Source organism: Phaenicophaeus curvirostris, chromosome 8, assembly GCF_032191515.1.
Source record: "Phaenicophaeus curvirostris isolate KB17595 chromosome 8, BPBGC_Pcur_1.0, whole genome shotgun sequence".
NCBI lineage: Eukaryota > Metazoa > Chordata > Aves > Cuculiformes > Cuculidae > Phaenicophaeus > Phaenicophaeus curvirostris.
The window spans coordinates 21,208,215-21,226,755 of NC_091399.1; the positions used below are offsets into that span (position 1 = coordinate 21,208,215).

At 41.1% G+C, this 18,541-nt stretch overlaps 1 protein-coding gene across 2 annotated transcripts in view; it reads left to right on the forward strand.

Annotated features, from left to right (window-relative positions):
* The first annotated feature begins 217 nt into the window (after positions 1 to 217).
* The window catches only part of BCAR3 (BCAR3 adaptor protein, NSP family member), a 72,645-nt gene continuing 54,321 nt past the window's right edge, over positions 218 to 18,541 (forward strand). Inside the window, exons 1-6 of one of the 2 annotated variants that reach the window (XM_069862744.1) lie at positions 218 to 371; positions 3,931 to 4,309; positions 5,562 to 5,706; positions 6,573 to 6,666; positions 7,393 to 7,560; positions 10,735 to 10,832. The gene's annotated coding sequence lies outside the window, so the exon portion shown is untranslated. The remainder of the gene's footprint in view (positions 372 to 3,930; positions 4,310 to 5,561; positions 5,707 to 6,572; positions 6,667 to 7,392; positions 7,561 to 10,734; positions 10,833 to 18,541) is intronic. The other variant, XM_069862746.1, reaches the window with a different exon arrangement.

The following is an 18,541-nucleotide window of genomic DNA, read 5'->3' on the forward strand; positions in this document are numbered from 1 at the left end:
CGGGGGGCGGCCCCGGTGGCCTCTTTCGCCGCCGGAGAGCGGGAGCGTCCGGCGGCGGAGCCGCTCCAGGTGGGGGGTAGCCCGCCGGTGCCCCGGCCGGCGCGGCTCGCCCTCCATCGCGTCTCTCGTTCCCCGCTCCGCGGTGTAGCGGGGCCGGGGGGGAGGGAGGGGGTTGGGAGGTGGGGGAGCGGGCCTGGCGGTGCGCGTGCCGTTCCAGAAAGGAGTCGGTTGGAGACGCATCTCTGTCCCGGAACCAGGCCAGCAGAACGGTACCAGTGGAAATGGGAAGGTTCTCCTAAGAAGCAAAGGTGACTGCAAATAAGACGGCAGGCAGAGAAGTTGCATTCAGTAGCAGAAGTGTTACGTTAGTGGTGAGTGCCCTCTGACACCGTCTGTTCGGGGCACTGCCCTTTATGTCACATTCTTGCTTCCTCAGCTTACGTTGAACTTTGGTTGACATTCTTTGCTAGAATCAGCACTTTGTCCAATGGAAGATAACTATAAAGTAATAAGCCTTGCTCTGTACTATGAAATTCACTGATCAGGTCTTCTGTGCTGTAGGGAAGATTGCAATCTTTCGATCTACTTTTTTTTTTTTTCCCCTTAAACTGTCTTCCATCAGCATTAGTAGCAATGGTATCAAATGTCATTAGCAGTTTGTGATCATAAGAGCACTGTGATTGGCAATAGCAGCTTCTTGTTCCTCATTCTGTAGTGGATGAAGAGTGTTTGTAATGTATGTATCACAGCTCAGGAACTACTGGTTCAAGTCCTTATCTGTAACTCAGCTTGTAATAGAGGAACCGTAATAATACTGAATAATATTTGAACAGTTTAATTCGAATCACGCTGAACCAAAACTCACTAATATGGAACAGGCTTTAAAGAAAACGGGCCAAGATCTGAGATAGCTCTTTGGAAGTAAACCCTGACCTCACCTTGAAATGTCTTCTTTTGGTTTTAGTGTCTGTAAAGAGCTTATTTTACAATGAAAATCAACAATTGTAATTTGTTAAGGGACAGTGAGAGTTACAAATTTATCTTTTACTATCAGACAGGTAACCAGCCTGATTTGTAAAGACTTTCATTCCTTCTTTATACGATGACTCTTCCTTTGTGTGAAGAAACTCTTTACCAACAGATCTGGACATCTGTCTGTCTAGTTTTACATAAACTTTTGTGGCGTGCATCTAGTTGCGGAGAATTTTCAGTGGTTCTTGATGTAAGTGCTGCCTTGAGGAAAAACAAAGCCAGAGTGAATGTAGCAGATACTACTGCAGATGTCTGAAATCTGCTTTACAGGTTAGACTGCAGAGAGAAAATTGCTGTGTGAGTTGCTGGATCAGTGAGCTGCGTACTGATTTCAGGAGCTGGACGTCCTAGGAAACCGTGCGGGCCTTTGGTGTGTCAAGAATGACTGGCAAGGGTGCTGTTCCTGGGGAGGTCAAAGGCATGGAGGCTGTTTCTGAAGCCTTCTCTACACTTTGACGTCCACAGAGAACTTATGGTCCAGTGCTGTAATTGATGCACTTCTTTTTCCACTCCTGGTTCACCCACTTGCCTAAACGTTATCATGAATAGGCTGTTCACTTTCAGAGCAAGATCAGAGCATAACAGCAGGAGTAATGTGGTTGCATCCACACATCCTAAGACCTATTTATTCAATTATTTGTAGGAGTTCACATGACAGCTTATAGATTCATAGAGTGGTTTGAGTTGGAAGGAACCTTAAAAATCATTAATTCCAGCTTCCCTGACGTGGGCAGAGATGCCTGCCACGGGATCAGGCTGCTCAAGGCCCCATCCAATCTGACCTTAAGCACTTCCAGGAATGGGGCATCCACAAATTCCCTGGGAAACCTGCTCCAGAGGCTCACCACCCTCATTGTGAAGAATTTGCTCCTTATGTGTCGTAAATCTGCCCCTCTCCAATTTATAGCCCCTCCTAAAGTGGGAGGGGCTTTACCCCCCTGGTCCCCATCTTGCTGTCCCACAACCTAGGAGGGGTGAGGAGAGTGGTTGTCAGTGAAGACTGAGGCAAAAAAGTTGTTACACACCACTTTGATCCTCACTGATACAGGAAATACAGTACTTATAAAACACTATGCAGAAAGAAAAGGAATGTCTAAGTGTAATAAAGAGCAAAGCCAGTATGTGCCTGAGCCAAAGTTACTGCTTTGCCCTTATGGGTTCTATCAGCTCTAAAGAGGGTTATGGAATGCGTGTGATCATCTTTTAGTGAATAACCATAGTTAGATCAAAATTCATGCTTTCTGGTAAACATACCGTCTGAAGTACTTGTGTATCTAAACTCCAAAAAGGTCCTAGCACAAACATCTGAAAGACACAAGAGAGTCAGTGTAGGGCTGTTCGGTTTTGAACATACTTACATGAGCACTGTAACAAGAACTTCTTTGTCAGTGTACAAATATTTTTTGGTGTAAGTTAAGGAGTGAAGGTGTAGGAGGGGCTTCAGGGAGCATGTGTGAGAAGTTCCTCTGTCCTGCCATGGGATGAGTATGCCTAGCAGCTCTTCTTGGAGCTATGAAAAATTAAAAAAAAAAATGTAATGGAAGAGATTTCTTAATCATTCCTTTCCATAAATAACTAAATAATATGTCACAATTCTTGATTACACTCAGAATTTTTCTTTGGCTACACACAGTAATGTTTGAATTTTTTGCTTTTTTATATACTGGAAGGCTGTTGTGACATGTGTTTTCAACTATATATCTGCTTATTCTCTTCTCTCCCATGAAAACTTCTACACCAAATCAATCTGCATTTCTTCACTGGTTAGCTTTGTAGCACTCATACTATTCATGTTGATATTTTATGCCCTTCTTCAATTTGTTTTGCCCAAAACTGAACAAAGCACGCAAGACAGTTTTCATTGACACTACGTAGAGTGCACCAGAAGTGATGCCATGTTCTGGGTTCAAAATATGTTTCTTACCTACTGTAAGTCCTCAGCTTCTCTCTTGCTGTAGAACAGCTTATGTATTTATCCCATATCTTAAGCTTGATTTGTCCTTCCAGCATGTATTACTTCATATTTGGGTTTTTTTATTTACTTGTGATATTTCAACTGTATTCACTTTTCAATACTATGATGATTCCTTCCCTTTGCTGTCCCAGTTATTACCATTCCCTAATGTGTAAGCACATTCTCTCATGTTTTAATAAACAGTTGGGAAGCCAAAGCAACTACTTTTTCACCCACTGTATGATAGTTTAATCTATACTCCTTTTTGTAGATTGGTGATGGAAATGTTAGGCCAAGATCAAGACATATTGCATCTACTTGGGGCTGGGAGGGGGATGCGGGGCCTAGTTTAGAATCATAGAATAGTTAGGGTTGGAAGGGACCTTCAAGATCATCTAGATCCAACCCCTGTGCCATGGGCAGGGGCACCTCCCACTGGATCAGGCTGCCCAAGCCCCATCCAACATGGCCTTGGACACCTCCAGGGTTGGGGCAGCCATAGCTTCCCTTGGCAACCTGTTCCAGTGTCTCACCACTGTCATGGTGATGACTCTCAACTCATTTTCCATCATTATAGCTTAAAAAAAGGTTTGCTAAAATTAGGGGGATTTTTTTAATTGCAGTGCCTATTGGAAATAATTCCCACCTGGTTCTCTAAGTAACAGATATGATTAAATATTTCTTTTATATATTTGCACTCTAAAATTTTCATCGTCACTTTACTGTAAAGTGGGATTAAAGAGCACCTGTGATTAGTTCATTCTCTACAGAGATTAATCCGATTGGTGCTCTGTTTTTTGTTTTGCTGTTTATAATTTTATAGTATAAATCGGGAGTAATTATGATCTGTAGAGTTTTGCAGAACAGCAAGAGCCCAGGCGTTGTTTGCTCACAATAACCATTCCGGTTACTGCTATTTAAGTTTTTATTCTGGTGTTTTACAGTAAACAATCAGCAGTAAAAATCCCAATAACAGAAACCAGGAATAGTGGAAATCACAGGAAAAAAACAGCAGGAGCACTGTGGTGTCACCAGAGGTTGGGCACGCGCTGCGATCCAGCTCAGTCACTCCAGGATTTTGCACTTCAGCTCCACCAGCCTCTTTTTTTCTGGGCATGCCTGGATTCCCAGGGGAACAAATGGGCGTGCAGAAGATTCACCACAGCATCAAACCACTGGCCGTTACCAGCTGTCACTGCTGTTCCGACAGGCACCAGAGCCGTACCACCCTTGACCGATGATCCACGTCCGATGAAACCCATGATGACTCAGAGACCATGGAGAGGAAAGCAAGCTGCGTTGAGGATGGATGCACCACAGAAGGTATGGAGCATGACGGTGAAACACCGTGCCAGGTCCCACACACAGAGCACAGAGGATTCTACTTTGCGTGAGACATGCAAAGTTACCTCTTGCATCTTCCCAGCTCTCCTGGTTTAGTCCCACTCCTGGCTTGGTTGGCATCCATCCCTTTGTCTTGCTCACAGTTTCTGGTTTTTCATTCTGTATTTCACTGTCCCCGTCCTCCTTCCTGTTCATCTCTTACTCTCTCTGACCCTTTGTGCTGCTCCCTGCCCCTTTTTTTTCCTGTCCTCTGTCTCTCTGCATGGCTCCTAATACATCTCTTTCTTTCTCCTATCCCTGTCTCTCTCTTGATGATGTTATTCACACATCTTCTGTCAAGCTTCCTAACTGCTGTAAAATACTGGGATGCTTTTTCCTCATGACTCCACAGCTCCCACCCCAGCTGCCCAATGCAGCTCCCCTTTCAGCCCCTAGACCCAGGAGTCTTTCTCTGAGAGGCCCCTTAAATGATGGCAGAGTTGTGCCAGCTCTTGCCCGGTCCATACCCAGCTGAGGACATCTCTGTCTCCTGGGAGACACTCAGAAACTCCTGTGGGGTGCATGTCCCCTGCCACTCCAGTGACATCTGATGCCGCACAGGCTGGGTTAAAATATGTCAGCAGGCGGTGCAGAATGCCAAAAAAAGACTGTTGCTGGCTGCTGGATGTGGGCACAATATAAACATCTTCATTGCAGTGCAGCTGAACATCATCTTGGCCATCAGCTGCAGGGCTCACTGGGCTCAGGGAAGGGTCTCTCCAAGGTTGTCAGGCAGCACAGGAGGCCCACCCACCACACATACTGTCTGTGTGGGTCACTTCTTACGGTTACGCTGATGAGGATGTAGATAAGGCTGGAAGCAGCAGAAACGCTGCCTTTTTTGGCTTTGTATTTGTGTAAACACGGTACACAAGACTGCAGTTCGCAGTAGAAGTGTGTGTGGTGCTGCTTGACGTTTATTTTCAGTTCACGTTAAGATGATTTTCCAAGCTCCTGCCCAGTGCTGTGCCAGGTACCAGCTGATGTGGACACCTGGACTCTGAGGGAAGCAATTGTTCTGAGAGTGATCAATGTTCACTTTTCTGTGCATAAGGCTCATAGGAGACTTCCTGCAGTTTTCAAAAGCTCAATCAAGACATATTAAAAAAGTAGGGTTTTAAATGTATGATCGATATCCTGGGACAGAGCACTGTTCTACTGTCATTTCCTTGGCTTTCTCCTCTCCCAACAGGGTAGCAGCCTTCCAGTGCGATTCCGCTGAAGATACTTCCCTCGGTGTGTGACTGCAATGGCCCAAGTCTGGGAGGAAGCCAACTTTGTCCATGCCTGAATCACAACACGTACACCACACGACTTGAAGAGTGCAGGGAACCCAGGTAAACTGTTTTCTATGTGTGTGGAGTCACATCTGTTGTATCGGCTGAGGGAAAGAAGTGGAGCAGTGGAACAGGCAGATGGAACTGCAGCACATGCCGATACACCCTGCTGTATGAGACGTCAGTTCAAGTGTTCTGTATAACAGTCAGAGTAAAGGCAGGAGAAGGCTTTCCACTAGATGGAGACTGCAGAAGAAGACACTTAGTGTTTTGTGGGTTTTGTTTCCGTGCCTTGTTGTAAGTGGTTCTAAAAACTTGTAGCTGGCAAAGTCTGTGCAAGCTGATGGCAGCCACATGCGGCTGGAGAGGGAGCAGACGATGGAAGCAGGGGCTGTGCTTCAGGCTTTGTGCTGGCAGCTCATGCGGTTCTGCAGCATTGGAGAGCAGCTTTTTTTAGGGGGGATGTAGGCAAGCACTAAACATTTTGTGTGCATATGTCACACAGCTTTTTGTCATAGTCCCCTCCCCCAAAAAGACACACTCCACAATTTGGGTAATGTTTCTCCATTTTAAGTATGTACTTACATAGTGTTTAAAATGCAGAAATAGCAACATGATTGATTTAATACAGCTGGCAATTAGATGTGTGCATCTTTGGTGTGTCAGCAGTTTACAGAGCAACCGTGCACCTTCTTTAACTCACAGTTTAAATGAATAAACTTCCAGTGCATCACATGCGTTTAGTACGATCATGTTCCACAGAGCAGTCCAGATTCTTCACCCTGCATTGTATTCGTTGTCCCTGTGACTCTAATGGGTCCAGAACAGAAGAGCCCATCCACTTTCTTGCAGCGGAATCGGTTGCCTGAATGCCCCTCAGGCAAATGATGATTTCCCCACTGAGCCTTTTCTCAAGTATTTTCCAGTTTTTGCAGGCCCCATGTACTTTGGTTCATTTTATTTCCGAGCTGTATGCGCAGGAGGAGTGACCTCCAGAAGCAGAAGCAGATTCAGTCCAATGTAAGTGTTCTCTGAACTAAACCAGAGTGCCTGTAATAGAGAGCTGTGCCTTAGACACCACCTCAGAACTGGAGAAATTATAGGTCATAACCAGGGTGGTAAATGAGGCTTTCAGGGTGAGAGGGGTTGGACAGTGCCCAGCAGGTAGTGGGAGGTTGGTAAGAAACAGTTAGGTGACTAGACAATGCTTTTTTTCTCAAAACTAGATCATGCTTTAGGTGAAATAAGCTAGAAATGTGTTTTATATGAAGCTCATCATTCTCTAGGAATTGCTGACCATGGAAACACCTAGACTGCCTTTGATAGGAGAAAGGGGCAAGGGTACCTTGCCACAGGGAATTTCTCTTCTGTGGGACACACTGAAAGACCAATGAAAATGCATTTGCACCACATTACAGTCAAGATATTCTGCACGTGGTGCAGTTTCAGGGGGAAAGGGGAGCCAGTGCTAAAGAGGTGGAATGCAGCACTAGGACAGGATAATTCCTTCCAAAGGTGGGGAGCAGGGAGTAGGTTGTACAGAGAGCAGACATGAAGATGTGAACTTAATGATAAAAATTTGACATTGTGAAATGCTTTAAGAAGATTAAAAAGATTCTAAATTTGATCCAGCTTTCTGCTCACGGTGGTATTTAAAAAAATCCCTTGGAAATTAGAATAACCCAAGGCTTGCTAAAAATAAAAAGACTGATTTAAGAGAATGGGATTCTCTGGTCTGTGTTACAGGAAAGGAACCTAAAAGCAAACTAGGATTCTGAAAAGAGGGAAGCATCTTCTTGAAAATTCCATGGTGCAAGAGAAAATGTGGTGTTTATTTTGCATGTGCAAGCTTCATACATTGAAGTCATATTTCTCTGCATCCTTTGAAACATATGTGTGGCCTCCTTGCAGGAGGTAAGATCTAAATTCCAGCTTTCTAGGGAAAGATTGTTCCTTTTGAAAATGAGCGTGTAAACTCATGAGCTTTAATCCAAAGGCAGGATTCAGTTGTTTTGTATGGGAAGTTTGCTTTGTGATGGATTCCCAATAAGCAGCTGCTGCTCGGGTGCTCTTGCATGGAACTGTGGTTTCCTATTGCTTGCATGGTGATGGCATTCAGGTTTACCAGGGGATGTCAGCCTCTCCTTGTTAATAATGAACTGACATCCCTCTTAAGGCAGCGATCAAAGCGCAGGGTAAGCCTGAAGCAGCTCCTGAGCTGCCAGAGAGGAGAACGCATATGGAAATCTCAGGCATAAGTCCTGACAGAGCAGCTCTTTCCAGGCTGACTGCTCTGGCTCTGACAGAGTTCCTGTTCTCCCTAGCAGCCCTGTGGAAAGAGATCTGGGGGTTCTGGTCAACAGCAAATTGAATGTGAGCCAGCAGTGTGCCCTGGCAGCCAAGAGTTGCAACTGTGTCCTGGGGTGCATCAACCACTCCATTGCTAGCCAGTCAAATGGTGATGGAGCACTGGAACATCTCCCCAGGGAAGCAGTCACAGCACCAGCATTTGGCCAATGCCCTCAGACCCACAGTGTGAATTTTGGAGTTGTCCTGTGCAGAAGGGTCAGGAGTTAGCCTCAGTGATTCTTGTGGGTCCCTTCCAACTCAAGGTTTTTCCACCATTCTATGAGATAAAGCAGCTTTGTCTGTGCTTCTGCTTCATCTATGCCCCTTCACAATCCAGTGAGACCTGACTAAACCTATGACTATCTCTTTATTGCAGGAAACCTGATGAATACAGGAAGTGACAATGGTTAGAATGGTGAAATAGAACACAGCTCTTGTATCACCCTCCAGTAGAAGCTATCATCTTATATGTCCTGTGGAAAGGAAAGCAGTATTCATTTCTCAATAGGGAAAAAAATACATTCCCAACACCAGCCACACACTTTGCCAGTGTGTTTACAATTGTATTTTGGGTGTTGGTATGTTGGTATCACCTGCCCAAAGCAAGAAATAACCATACTTTCAGAAATAAAAATTATTAGTGTAAAAGTAGAAGAACAATAGGAAGCTCCCTCTGCCTAAAACTAGTTCTCATAATGATATATTTATGGTCTTTTACAATTCTGTAATTCCATTTTACTCTTGACCTTGATCAAGCTATGAATATTCTCATGTCCTAAGCACTAGGTTGTACCCTGCATCCCATTAACAGTGTAATATTGGTTAAGTAAGAGATGTCTGAGTTGATGTTTCTGTTACTTTTCTTCACCAAAACCATTAGTGGAAGGATCAGAAAGGCAATTAGTTATCTTGTGGGAGAAAGGAGATTTTTTTTTCTCCCTTCAGCTGTAGGAACAAATTTTTCACTAAAACAGTGGGGAAAAATATACACAGGTGTCAACAGAGACCTAATAGCACATACAAGTATGCCATAAAATAATCGCATTCAAAGGTGTCAGTGCAGTACATTTGGAAAAAATACATTTTCTGTCTCTCGGTGTCTTGTCTTATAAGGTTAATGTCATTTTCTGCTTGCACTTGAATTTCCTTTGGCATGGGGGCTTGGAGGCAGCAGGGTGTTGGTGGGGTTTTGTGTGGGTTTTTTTTTCTGTTTTTGTTTTGGTATAAATTAATGACAGAGCAAACGCAGCTGACCGAGTAAGATTAGATAGCCACTGTTTAACTCTAAGCCTAACCGGAGCCACTGTTTATCCTTATATTGTTTAAAGAGAGTGTTACTCTGGAATTTCTGGGATTCCTTTCATGCTTAGTGCAGAATTTCTCTTTGCTCTGGAATTATGTGTGGTGACGTTCCACCAGTTCTTGTAGATATTTTGTAATTGTTGTGTACTAGCATGGAAGTTAGATATCAAAATTAAATATAAAATTTGTGGCCTTGTAAAATCCTAGTGAAGTTGTTAAACAGTTTTGAAAACAGGTTCCTTTATGACAACAAAATTAAAGTGTGTTACTGAATTTAGAAGCATGTGACCTAGAAAAGAGCTATTTGTCCGTGGTTTTACTAATGTCCTAACCAGCCAGCTACATTTTCCTTTTATCTCCCTGAAAATCATATGCCTTTCATCCTGACCATCTTGCAATCTGAAAGTACCTGTTTAAAAAAAGCCAATAAACGAAAGATGTCAGTGGCTGAGCTTGCCCTCGCCTCGCATAAGAATGTTGTCTGTGGCTTTAGCGTTCCTCAAAGAAATTTTTCTGTGGTGTGTCAATTAAATCTCAATATTTTTTTCATCAATGTTACTTCACAAGATGCTTTTAGTTGCTGTAATACCACCATTCCTTAGGTGCTTACTTGTAATCCATAGCCTGCAATATTTTCACAATAATAAATAACCTGCAGCAAAGTAAGTAATATAGCAGAGTATCCCGGTGGAGGTTAGAGGGTTTTCGCAACATGATTTGCAGATCAGCAGGTTTGTTCTTTAACAGATCATGAAGTGACAAATTCCAGGATTTCAGCTTCTGCAGTGTAATAGTGTATGCCTTTGAATAACTATTTTGGTTTGCTTCAAAGTTAACCACTGATGCAAAATTCATAGTGGCTTCCAAGACAATGTCTGGTCCAAAACATTGTACGTCTTACTGATGGTATTTGTTCTAACTTAAATGCTTTTAAAATGTGTCTAGGAATGTATTGTACTTCAGCACAGGTAATAATGCTGTTGTGAGCGACTTTTCTGCAGGACAGTATTTTTGGGTTTGCAATTTGTATTAAAAAAAAAAAAGTTTTGACATTTCTGGTATTACTATGCCCCTCTGTTCACTCTGAGATTTATCTTACTTCATTTGCTTAAGTGCAGTTGGTGTCCTAGCGCTTTGGAGTTATTTTTCTTTTATTCAAAGTAGGTTTTAGAAACTCTCCAGCTATCTTGACCAGTTTTGTTTTGAGAATAAATTTAGAGAACTGAAAGAAAAATTCTTCATCCCTTGAATGACATAGCTTATCATGATAAAGTGGCTTCATATTGCACAAATACACTTACATTTGCTGTTACATAGCTTACAGTATCAGAAATAGCAAACTTGTCTGAAAGAAATTTGAATTCTTCTGGACTGATAGGTACAGTATGTTCCTTACTCTGGCATTTATTACAGGACTTATTCTACTCTGTCTTACAGAAGCTGATCTTAAAAAAGTGGGAATTGAAAGTCGAGGCCACTGAACACACATCTTTTCCAATATCCTGCTGCTTCAGGAGGTAGAAACAAAAAAAGAGGTAAAATTTCCATGTTGTCTCCTAAAGACTAAGAACAAGTTAAGGCAACCAGAGCTTTCCTGTCACATAGAGACGACAAACTAATACTCTGATTCAGCCTAGGCTACTGCTTTGAATACAGATCACAGAGGTATTTTACGTAGACAATGAGAAGAACAGCTGACCGTTAATGTTTTGCGAGGGGTTTAAAAATAATATAACCTGTACCTTTTTAAGAAGTTGTCATTCTGAAAGGCTTCACTTTCATTTCACTTTCTACTGCTTCCACAGTCTTCAGCTTAACAAGATACAGTAATGTTAACATACCATAACTGACTTGTCACAAGTATCTTCCTCACTTGGAAAAATCATATCAAAAGGTCTAAACCAAGATATTTCATGTATATACCACTTCATCCCTAGTGAGGAGAGTGCTTACACAGGCAGTCCTGACCTTTTCCATTTGGGACTTTGCTATGCATTAAGACTTAATCACGACATCTTTTGTTGCTTTTATGATGCTTGTATCAGTTTGGTATCAAAATTTAACTCAAGTTCATGAGAGTTGGAAAAAGCCCTGTAAGACTTTATATTTTGAGTGGAAAGATACAGTGAGATGTTATTCAACTGTGACTTATTGTACAGGATATTTTGAGGATGTACAAGATAATGAGTATCACGTAGTCTGCCCAATAATTCTAAAGAAGGTTTTTACAAATGTAATGCGATTTACTTGGCTAACTTTCCTGCTTTTACCCTTTCTTGGTCAAGATAAAAATACTTTTGGAGCACATGTAGAAATTGAACTTTCATAAAATATGTTTAGCTTTCCAGAAGAAATTAGGACTGGTTGTGTACAATGTTTTCTGAGGAGTTCAAAATTGATTTAACAATTACATAATTGGTTTAATGATTTCACAATTAATTGATTTAACTTTCTTAAAATATTAATATAAATAAGATATTTTTGTAACTGCTTCTGTGAACGGATTAGGAAACTATTCAAGTTGATTACCGCAGTGAAAATAGATCTATTTCAATTTGAATATTTTCATGTGGCTTTGGAACTGCAGTTTGTAACCTCTTCATGTACTAGAGTGAAGGAATACATTACAGTTCTCAACCTAACGGTTTTCAAGGTGAAAGCACTGTTTAAGCTGTCATTTGCCTGATGAATTGGTTTATAGATAGTGATGTACCATTTCAATCAACTCACTGGAATGTTCCAATTTCTATTAATATAGCTACAACTTGTGATTGTTCAGCTTCAGATGTCATAGAATCATAGAATAACCAGGTTGGAAGAGACCCACCGGATCATCGAGTCCAGCCATTCCTATCAAACACTAAACCATGCCCCTTAGCACCTCGTCCACCCGTGCCTTAAACACCTCCAGGGAAGGTGAATCAACCACCTCCCTGGGTAGACTGTTCCAGTGCCCAATGACCCTTTCTGTGAAAAATTTTTTCCTAATGTCCAGCCTAAATCTCCCCTGGTGGAGCTTGAGGCCATTCCCTCTCGTCCTGTCACTTGGGAGAAGAGGCCAGCACCCTCCTCTCTACAACGTCCTTTCAGGTAGTTGTAGAGAGCAATGAGGTCTCCCCTCAGCCTCCTCTTCTCCAGGCTCAACAACCCCAGCTCTCTCAGCTGTTCCTCATATGTTCCTCATATGTTGAGCTCATATGTTGAGCTCATGTGTAGCTCATACGTGTAGCTCATATGTTGAGCTAAATCAAATTTTGTCATACTCCTGGTGATTTCAGTGAATTTGAATTTGAGTCAAACATTTTATCTTCAGTCTGCAGCGTATATATTTCTTTGACCTCCAGATGAATGTCTTTCAAGGTGATACCATGATGCAATTTGGTTTTGGGGTTTTTTTGGCAGTTAAATCCTAGAATTCTTTAAGCTAAGTTATAATAAGAGTAGTGGAGGTTCATATTTTTGCAGGCATTTGTATCGGCGAGCAACGTTTTCATTCACACTGGGTTTGGTTAGCAGAAACCAAAAGTGTGTAATAGAATTATGTGCTTAAAAAAATAGAGCCAAATTGATCTCTGAGTTGTTCTGTTTATGCCAGGAAATTTACATCCTTGACAGCTTTGTCTATTGTGTTAGAGCATTTTGGGAAGGCTGCAAAAAAAATCAGTTCAGTCAGTCATACATGAGTGCAGACTGTTTTGTTTTCGCAGTAGGGACTAATGGTTGTTATCTAGTCTATAGCCTACTATGACATGGTTTTGTTTTGCGTCTGTCTCTGACAGAGTGGCATGTCTAGGAACAAAGTGCCTCTTACACCGAGATGCTTATTTTCCAGCACTTAAGTCAGACATAAGAAAAAAAACTTTTAAAAATTCCATTCTGTTAAATAAATACTAATGCCCTACTAATGTGCTTACCAGTGCAGAGCAAACGCTATATTATTCTATTTGCTGTTATTCTGAGCTTTAAACAAAAGCATTACATTTGTTGCTGGTTCAACAGTTTTCAGACAGTGTTTGATGTGATAAGTCGCTTTAATATGTAAGCATTTTCACAAGTTTAATTTTATAGGAATAAGCATTCCTTTGTACAGTGATGTTAAGTTTAGGAAAAAAAATGTCAGAACATTATCTGTTTTCTAAAACGCTGATTGGTTCTGAAACTACTTGAAATGGAACATGTCTTGGTACACTAAGATTTTGATTCATCCTGTCAGACTCTAGCTACTCAAGTTGCATTTGCACAGTAATTAATACCAGGATCTGTGCATTGACATAGTACCCAGCAACATATGTGACCTGGATCAAATATATGCACATGATCACACATCTGTTGAATTAGGCAGAGTACACAATACATAGTTCACTACCTTTATGCTTTTACGCTACCTTCATACCAGCTAATGCTGGAGAAGTGATTAGAACAACTGGCTTGACGTGAGTAGCATTAGCTAATCAGTAGAACAATAAACATTCAAAACTGTTAAACCGCTTCAGTCCAGCAGAATGAATGTCGTAGCGGATCAGTGCTTTGAATAATGAGGCTCTGATATTTTGGATCAGTATTAGAAAAAATTAAGGCTGCTGTGCTATTGGCTCTTGACCTTACTTGAAGCTGGGCTTCTGAAATGCCAGCCTAAGCAGTCTGTGCTTTCTTCATCTCTCCTTTATCTGCTTTTTCCCATCTTTGTATCTTTCCTTTTGCTGTCCCTAAAACTATCCTGCAGCTGCATGATGAACCCACTGGGAAATTTATATGGCTGAAAAACAACATTTTCACCTCTCCTGTTCATCCAGATCAAGTCCTCGTGACTGTTCACCATTCTTCTGCACAAACACTTGTACAAATATGAATGGCCAGGGAAGAGATCACAGAGGTGAGCCCTGGTGGCTGAAACGGCCCTGCTGCCTGGAATGAAACCACAGCTGGAAGTGTTCTGCTCACTCTGTGCTCTCTTTAGGTGTTAGAAAGAGGCAGACAATTCAGCAGATAATTCAGTGCACTTTGAATGTGAATTACCTCAGGTAGATGTCTACATTATTTGTTGATTGTAGAGATATGCCAGGATGGCTGACTTCCTGGCAGATCAGTCAGCAAGTGCTGACAGCTGGTGGAATGATTTTAGGCCTAAAAGCTACAACTTCAGTGGCCTGGAATATTTAATTTCTTCTTTTGAGTGCACCCTTCCAAATTTCAAGAAAGCATTTGCTTCCTTTTCTCTAAGTCCTGATGATTTTGAATATTTGCTTAGGGCTTATCACTACATGTAATTTCCTTGCAAATTGAAGTACACAGGTGGAAAAATGTTTCATATTTCTGCAAACTTTCTTCCTAAATGCAAAATTGTTGCCAGTTTTGAACATATTTCGTGCCACTGTTTCATGAACAGAAGACCACACAGCTGTGTACTGAGCTAAACTGATAGTCGCTTAGGTCTAGGACCCTGTGTCAGGTAGCGGGTGGCAAAGTAGACACCAAGTGAAACAGGAAAGAGCACATCCACCTATAGTGATGCTTTCCCAGAATACTCTTTCAGCGCTTAATCAAACAAAAATGAAGTTTCCAAAAGGTATGAATATGAAGTGCCTTAAATAGTCTTTCCACAATCCTTTTGCCTGTATCTGGATTTACCTTTTCATGTGCACTGCAGCACATTCTGGATCTTGGTGTCCTGCCACTTAAGCCAGTACCCATTCATGTATCGATAGCATGCTGTGACTCCTTTGAGAGGTACCTTTTGTTTTCTCTTCCAGGGAAACTGTAGAGTCAGAGGGTGGGACCTGCACCTTGTCTGGGCTTGTCCCAATGTGGAATCAAGATGCACCCAAAATTCAGTTACCAAACCATTCCCAAGTAAAGTAAAATATGGGCTGTGCTTCTGTCTGTGCTTATATGAATGTTCTCAGAGTCTATCTAGCACCCTTTTGTAGTCTTAGAAATGTTCGTTTGGCATTTCAAAGAAGCCAGGAAATAACATATCCTTTTCTAGAAGTAGCTGTTTCTGGTATGAGAGAAACTGATGACAAGTTAGGTGTAATCTGACCCTTGTACACAAGGAGGTCTTCCTTCCCAGAGAACGAGGCATAGCCCTCTGTCCTGTAACAATCAGCAGCTCAAGTCAGATATCCTGAAAGCTATAGCCCGGTACATATTGAGTAGTGCTCCAGGAAAGAACCATGGGTTTCTCGGTATCCTCTAATACAACGGAAGCAGGATCTGACGCTATGTGGGACTAGGACAGGGTCACGTTTAATAATGTTACCTTATTGTTCTACAGTCTTTAGGAGTGTGATTTTATTATGATTTCTTACGACCTGTAGTGAATGAGTAAGTCATGCTTCATATGTTATGAGGAATCCCAATGTCTTGTGACCAGCTCCTTCCGTGGTGTAAAAATGTTACCTATGCAGGGGGAAATGTAAATATATAAATGCAAATGTTTATTTTGATATAATAAAAAAATATGCCTTGGATATTGCCAGAATGTAAGGCATTTCTTGATTCCTTTATAAATATGAATTTAAATATAGAAATATTTTGGAAAGCTCTATTGAAATTGACTATTAAAATGTTAGTGTACATTTGTAAGTATTCATTATGAAAGATAAGGAGAAAGCTAAGTGACAAGAAAATTTTTCATGAGGTGTTCTAAGAACTAGAACTCAGTACCTTTTTTCCAGTACCTTCTTTTACTGAGCTGAATTCTGATTAATAGCATTTTATGGCTTAATGTGATTTCATTAACATCTTACCATGTTCACCTTTGAGAGGCTAAAGATACAGAGACTCTTTCATTTTACTCTTGTACAGGTTTTCTTATACAGAGAGACTGCAGTTTTAATAATATATATATTTAGATCTTCTATAATTTTATTTGTTGTAAGAGGAAGGGCAGCCTTAATGGATTTAAATAAAATGTATGCATTGACATAATTTATTGTGGGTGGATATAAAATAATATGCAAAACCTGAATTAGATAAAATGTAATTAATATTCCATAATGTACTGCTTTTGGTGGGGAAAAGAGATTTTGCGTTTAAATTCTTAAATAACTGTTTCTGCACATGTTGTATTTCTTGCCGTGCTGCAGTAGTATGAAGTTAAGTATGAAGTACTTTCTCACCATGTGAGTCTTCTCCTTGTCGTTCATGATATAGAAGACCTAAGATGTGTACTGCTAAGAAGGAGAATGAGCAAGCAGTACAGATCCTTGCTTGTGCTTGAGACAATGTAAATAGAGACAAAACAGCCTTCAAAGAAGATGTAAAATAACTCAGGTCCTTAATGTTGCTACTAGGTGGCCAAAATAACTACTGTAAAGCCATAACTGGTTTTGCCTCGTTAAACCCAAGTATCTTGCTTTTGTCAGTCTCAGATAAAGCACTTCAACTCATTCTAGGCTTTTTTGCTTTCCTTTGAAACATTCCAAACGCAACCAGAGTGCTTTGGAGCAGTGGAGTGTAGTGTCAATTATTATGAATTTGGCAGACTCCAAAGTAGAGCTGAAGAGTTCTGGTAGCTTTGCCAATAGGTGGAGAGGAGGCTGCTTTGAGAACTTTGATCTGCATAATAGTTAGAGGTGGTATTGCCACCGGTGTGCTCTATTTTGCTCTCGCTGAGAGACAGAAGGATGTGACAGGTTCTGCCATTTCTGTTGGAGGAGGTCAGAAATGTAGATGCTGTTACAAAGTTGTAAACACACACCTCTGACTGTAGCAATTAATCAGTGGGAAGTTGCAAATTCGTTCATTGCTGTTTTCTGGCCTTCTGTTTATCCTTGTCTTTACATCAGTTTTCTTCTAAATGAAAAACTCCCCAACATCTGTCATGTGGAAAGAGAGGCTTGTTAATTCTCTTGTATTTGAGACTTTTTACAGAGACATGGAAAAACAGAAGCTTGCAAGGAAACCTTAGCTCCATAGTAACAGCTCTTCCACTGCTCAAAGCAAAGAGAGGAAAATAGACCCCCTGGTAAAAAAGAAACCCATAAAACCTTGTCCATCTTCTTTCTGGTATTGTTTTCCAGTTTAATATGTCATTTACCAAAACAACTCAATAAAATAAAACTGGATTTAGTGCAGTTTTACCCATGTATTTCAAACTTCTGAAACAGATCTGTCTAATTTATGTCAGCACAATTTGTTTGACGTGATTTTCAATACCAAATTGAAGGTGAGAGGGGAGAAACACAGCATGTTATAGCGACAGAATATGTGCAATAATTTATTTTTACTATTTTTTTCAATTACTAATTCTTTTTTGTTAATGATGATAAGTTTTTTGTATATGACAAAGGCTGTACTTAGTTTTTTGGTTCTGGCAGTGGCTGCTACTAGCTGACTCAGATCTGTAGCACTGATACTAGCTGATGTGGAAATCGGTAGCGCTGAGACCTTCTGGTAGGTAGAGTGGAATTTTTTTTCCAAATCCTTCCAAAATTTCAGTTTCTTTCTGACTTAAGACTTACAATAGTGAGCTGAGATCAGAGGAGTATAACAGTAAACCTATTCCTTTTGGAATACATTGATATGTCAGAAATAAACTTTTTAGCCAGTAGTAAATGAAGATCAGAGATCTAGTATTATATGTACCCAGCCTTTACACTTCTGGGTCTGCAAAATTAAACGTGCTGTAGCCTGAAAGTCCAGCAAGCCAGAGCATGTTCTTGCTCCAGTTTGTCATTGAATGAGCTAAGGTTTATATAACTCTTCAGATTCTCCTGCTTTACTTTGGCGTTATTTCCAGGATGATCAGCTGTGGGACGTTTCTGCCTAAAAACTTCTCTGAGGCTAGGGATTGTGAGGCTTCTTGACTCTGACTCATAACAGATAGCTCTTCAGGAGTTTCTGGAAGGCCATGCCTCCAGGCCTCAGGCAGACCAAACAGAAAGACTGGATGTTGGTAGCTTTATTATGGTGGTCTGGATAGCTGCTGACTAAACTTGTATGTTTCAGTTGGATGCTGGGAAGGGGGCAGATGGGGGACACAATCCCTTCGAAAGCACAGTTGCCTTAGCTCATAGTTTTGAAACAAAATATTGTCAGATTTTAAGTCTAGAACATTTTTCACTTTGTCATTCTGACTTGGCCTGATATGTCTTCCAATTAGTTTGAAAATTACTAGTGAATAAACTTGATTTCCTAGCCTAGTCTCCCATCGGTTGTTTTTTTTTTTCTATGTGGCATCTGTGGGAGTTGAGGGAATGTAGCGTTTTGTTTGTTTGCATCCTTTATCTTCTACAACAAG